At 45.9% G+C, this 5,608-nt stretch overlaps 1 long non-coding RNA gene across 1 annotated transcript; it reads left to right on the top strand.

Moving 5' to 3' along the window:
- The first annotated feature begins 506 nt into the window (after positions 1-506).
- On the top strand, positions 507-2,008 carry LOC137164548 (uncharacterized). Its single transcript, XR_010923094.1, has 3 exons — positions 507-677; positions 822-992; positions 1,557-2,008. It is a non-coding gene; the product is annotated as an uncharacterized lncRNA (long non-coding RNA).
- The last annotated feature ends 3,600 nt before the right edge of the window (positions 2,009-5,608 follow it).

Raw genomic sequence — 5,608 nt, 5'->3', positions numbered from 1 at the left:
CTCTGAAGGAGATTGTGCCTGCAGTTATGTGAATATATTGAAATTTCCAATTCTTTTTCCAATAACATGCAAGTAGTCACTTCCAAATTCTGAATTTTTCTTCCCAAATCTATTAATTGAGGCTAGAGTATGACCCAGGTCTATGCTGAACTCTGCACAATTGGACTCCTGCATCCTCATGCAGCACCAGGACCAGCCTTTGAGAGCTCGCAGTCCAAACACCTGGTCTCTGAATTGATTCCCTATGAGTTATAAGACCATTCTGCTTTTTTGGCAAGGGAAAGATCTGGCTGCTTGTGAAAAGGACTATTAAAAATCCATTCTCTCCCCTTTAAAGAATGTAATAAACTTTCTCCAGGAAAAATAATGAACAGAGGCTACCAGAAGGAACTCTGCTGCCATCCATAAGGGGGGCCTAGAGCCACTCTGGGGTGGCTAATCTCCAGGCTAGGGACTGTGTGTGTGTGGGAGGGGGAGAGGGAGGGAAAGGGGGGGGCGGGGTTAGATCTCACTTCTTGGCTGCCCCAGGATCCGAGTGCCATCTTTTCTGGGAAGAGGCAAGAGGACAGTCAAGCCCAACAGGGCAGCCCAAAGAAGAGGAGCCTTCAAACAGGAAAGGGGTATAAGCTGCCAGCCTCACCCCTCTAAGAAACAAAAAAGAAAAAGAAAAACCAGAGGTACTGCAAATCAGACTTATTTCTTCTCAGAAAAGGACTCTCATTTTGCACATGACTAATATCAGTTCCACTAGAGTCTGTATCTCATAGAACAGATGCCATATTATGCTTTTTAGTTATAAATCCTCCTCCTTTCCCACCCAGACAATAAAGTTTCTGGTGGTGAAGACCACAACACATCAGCAACTACCCCACCTGCAGTGATGAGTGCTTCTATCACCAGTGTAACAGCAGCAACAGAACCCGTCCATCTCACAACAGTGTCGGGCTCCAGGAAGGCCACTAGTCCTGAAAATATTTCAGCAATACCAGCAGGTATGGGAAATTGGTTTGAACTTGCTAATTATTTTCCACGCTCTCTCTGCAATTTCCACTTGCTAGTGTGCCTTAGCGATTGGATTTACAAGATGTGAAGGTGAAACTTGCCTTAAGCAGCCAGCCAAAAGATGAGTCAGAACAGGCTGTCTCATAGAAATGCACCTTTTAGCTCAAGGTCAAATCAAAACGATATTTCAGAAATGAGTCCAATATGGAACCACAGATGTAAAATCCAACAACTCCAAGGCTCCTCAAACACTCTGGAATTTCAGACCCTACCACTGCTCCTATCTGTATACTAGGCCAAAAGAAGAACCCCAAATCCAGTTACCTCTGACTTTTTGGAAGTGTAGATTGAGATCCAAAATTTGAAGCTTGAACCCATCTCTGATTTAAGGTGATTGCTTAAGTTAAGGACTCTAAACACTAGATCTGAGCCTGAGGGCAGGTTTCACTATAATGACCAGATGCTCCATTCATCTGATCTGTCTCTGCTTTCCCATTCTGTTTTCTGCATGCAGCACCTTTAATGTAAGACGTCTGTCTGTCTTTCTGCTATAGGCCAGAGTTGCAAGGGGAATCAAGCTGGAGGATCTTAAAAAGAAACACATACTCTCTCAGTTTTTTTAATGAGCAGATCTATTCATTTGAGGGTTCTGAGGCCAGCAAGAGGGCCACGGCAGCCCAGGTAAGCTCAAATGGCAGCAGGGGTAGAGAGGTTTTTGGGTATGTCTATGCCGTAATTAGACACCCACCGTGGGTTTATTTTCCCCCAGCTGCACCTTAACTGATCCTTCCCCATTAATATCATCTCAGTTTCACAAATAGCTAATTATCCTAACAGTTTCCAGGTAAAAGGAGAGCAGGTCCACTTTGAACAAACCTGGGAATCCCCTTCAAAGCCATTGAACTGGGACTGTGAAGCCCAGGTTTTGTTCCCCCCGCCTCCTCCAATCTGGACCAGTTTCCTCTCCATGCCAGCTGGTCAGTGTTGGGGGGTGAGCCAGGCAATAGCAGCTCTACGCTTCTGCAGAATATGCATGGAACATCAGCCTGTTGTAAGCAGTTTATAAGTGCATAAGGTATCAACAATTAAGTATCTATGAAGCAAATCTGTGTGTGTTTTCTACAGCCAATAAAATGTTTTGGTACGATTTGGAATTTTTCAGGATAATTTTGTAAAGATAAAGGAGCAGACTTAAGTATGGTGGTTTGTGACACAACCCGACCCTACAACCCGCTCTTCTCCTCCCCATGCCACATTGAACTCGCTGAATTCAAGGTAAACCTCTACTGCATGCTGCTCATTCAGGTTGGCAGTGAAAGTCAGTGGAACCAATTGCTCTGGGTTTTGGTGTGACAAATGAGGGAATTTACTGCCTGTGTATTGGGGGGGAGTGGGAAAGTGGGTACCCATATGCTAGAAAAACTGTAACCCTAAAGCACAGACTGGAAAACAGAATTCTCAGAGAATATATTAACTCCTTGGAACTACTGTTTTCCCTTCACATAAAGTGAGTTTTACTATTGATTTGGCTTATAATGAGTCAGAGTGTTTCCTGCAGAGGGGATCAGGTCTCCTTTGCAGGCAAAGGCCAGTCTCTTCAACCCTGGTGTAAACTGCAGATATTGGCCTGCCAACATTTACACTGTGTGCGTCACCACTGTTCTGTTTTGAAAATGACAGATGCAGACCAGGGGCGTCTGCAGGGATTTAAACGTGACTACTTTTTGGACAGACACTTTAAACACGGGCCTGCCACCCAATGGCCCCGGCTGCCTCTCCCACCCACCCACCAGGTCCCTGTTGCCTCCCCAGGTTCCCCACCTATCCTCCCAGTCCCCCCGGGCCCTGCTGCCTCTCCTCACCCCATTGTCCCGAGCTCAATTCAGCGCACCCAAAGCAAGCTCCAAACACTTATTGGATGCTGTAGGCAAGGAAGGGTCAGAACTCAGCAGGCTTCCTCGCAGCCCCTCTCTGGTCGGGCACTATTTAGCAGGGCTCAGCAGGATTGTTAGCTGCAGTGCCTTTCCTAGGCATCCTGACAGAAAGTGGGGAGGATGGGCTTGGGGGAGGGAATACGGGGATAGGGGGCCAGGGCAGAAGTTGAGGGCAGTGCCTCTGACCCTGCTTGTCCCCTCTTGTGCATGCCCCAAAGCAGACACAATACAAAAGCTTCTCCTATGTCAGGAATCTGAGCTGAATAAGGTAAATACTTAGTTTGTTAACAAAAGGAGACTGAATGGCTTGAGGGGTTGGGATGTGGGAGTCTTACTTTTTAGACTGACAGTTCAAATCCAGCCTAGACTGGTGGCAACAGAAAACCATCTGCGGGGCATTTGGTGACCAACTACCAGTGGATAGTGTCACTGATTGCACTAATCAGATAGATCAGAATATGTTTAGAGAATATAAACAAAGTGCTATCTCTGGTATGGGAGGAATAACGCACCTTCCATTGTGCCTTGTAGGTCCTCAGGTACTAACAAGTTGGCCCTTCAAAGAATGCTGCCATGTTCTATTCTAACACAGAGGTTAGTTCCAAAAGGGCTCAAAATGCTGAATGAGCCATTCGCCTAAGGTTGCCATCTCTGAGGTACAAAAACCCTGTACATCCAGGATGAGCCTGAGCCCATCAAGCTGGACAGCTGGTAATGAGTACTGAGCACCCTTACAGATTTCCTAGAACAGCTACCTCAATAAAGAGATGAAACTGTGGACAGGTGGAAACCCTACATTCACCCTGTAGCAATCTTCTGATAGGGAACTGCTGTGGCTTTGCAGACCTACCCAGAAGCCCCATCTGTCCAAGGAACCAGAATCACTTCAGCTCTTTTCCCTCTGGGATAGAATCTCTAGACCAGGAGCTTTCTGCAGTCACTGCTGAGTGAGTCCAGCAGCAGAATCTCTTATTACTTTAGTTACTACAAAACATGAATGAAGTACCCATTTCCACTGTAGCCCTTACAAAAATAAAAGATTCAGAAGTAACCTGGTGGTTGTTGGGTGCCCAACCGGAGACTCCTTAGACCTGATTTTCAGAAACTGCTGAGCACCTGTCCCCTGGAACTCCGCCTCTTTGCATGTGTCTCAGGTCTGAGCACCCAAAATCACTAGTCGCTTCCAAAAATTCAGGATCTATACATGCACATACATCATAGTATTCTACAACCATCAACCTAGAGTCCTGAAGTATCACTCCTGTATGCTGCAGTGCTTTGGATAATTACTGTAACATACTTAAAAAATTTTAAATTAAGAAGCTGTGCCCCAATAATAACTCTTAGCATGCTTGGGGCTTTATATCTTCAAAGTGCCCTACTGACATTAATGAATTAATCTTTCCTATGCCCCACTAAGGTGGCCATTAGCTTGTAAAGCTGAACTGCAGTTGCCTGTAAAAATGGCACCCACCACTTAATCTGCATTAAACTATTATTATTGTGCAAGTGCACACTCAAAGTCTAGGGGATGTAACACTCTCATCATGGATGAAAACTCTTTGGGGGGGAGTTGAACACAGAGTACCAAGGAGGATGTTTATAATGCAAATGAGCTGTGAGGTCCTTGAATCTTGGTGTGTAGGCTCACTAGAGTTCACAATCCAGGGCCCAAGAGATGGCGAAAATAATTATATAATACAGCGTGCTTCTACAGTGCCTTTCCTCCAGAAGAATGTCAGTCTTAGCAGAGAGGCCAAGGGCTGAATGGGCAGTGAATGTCTCACCCCTACAGTTAATCCCTGCAGGTCAGGCATAGGTGTGCGCAGGACATTTCATTAGGGTGTGCACCCAGGGAATTTTCATTAGGGGTGTTAAACTCAATTCCACTGGCAGGGCACATTTGAATTACCCACCAACAGAATTCTCGCCGCATCCTAGTCTCTGCTGAGAAATGTCACGAGAAAGGGTATTTTGGCGGCAGATCCCATCCGCCGCAAAATCTCACAGCTCCTTCTTTTTCGGTGGCAGCTCGCTGTGTCTAGCCGTCTGCCAAGAAATCGCACGCCCTCTACCTTCCAGCTCTACCCGCTAGCGTCAGCTTGGTTCGCGGGCAGGATACAAAAGGTTTGCAAGCTGGGCGGTATGTTTGAAATCCCATGAAAGCCTGTGAGGTCAGGGGTAAGGTGCATTGCTGGGGGAAGCTTGCATTGCTTCTTCCTGTGCTGCAGCTGTCCTGGAGATGGAGAATCTCGCTTTCTGGGACTGTCAACCTGGGACTACAGTGATGATCCAACTCCCACTGAAGCTAATAGGAGTCTTTCTATTGGTTTCACTGGGAGCTGGATCAAGCCCTTTGTTTTTTTTATAGTTTTATATATCTAGATATTAGTTTTATAGAGATGTACATAAAACTATAACAAGTATATATAAAGACTTGGGGTGGGAAAAGTTCTATCTTTAAGGTGTGGAGTGCTCTCAGCAGATGTTGTGCATGCACACATTTCCTGTTTGTGAGACACTTGACTCTGTTTGGTACATTTCCAGCTCAGAATGGCAGTAATGGGCTAGATCCTTAGCTGGTGTAAATTACTTGTGATTGGCACCAGCCGAAGATCTGGCTCATAATGGAATTACACTGGCCAGGGGCATAGTCCAGAAGGTCAAGTCCT

The sequence above is a fragment of the Emydura macquarii genome, unplaced genomic scaffold (genome assembly GCF_026122565.2).
Source record: "Emydura macquarii macquarii isolate MOO-44397 ecotype Brisbane River unplaced genomic scaffold, CSIRO-AGI_Emac_v2 contig_2676, whole genome shotgun sequence".
NCBI lineage: Eukaryota > Metazoa > Chordata > Testudines > Chelidae > Emydura > Emydura macquarii.
The sequence above is the reverse complement of the archived record's forward strand: the minus strand, read 5'-3'. Positions and strand labels throughout refer to the sequence as shown.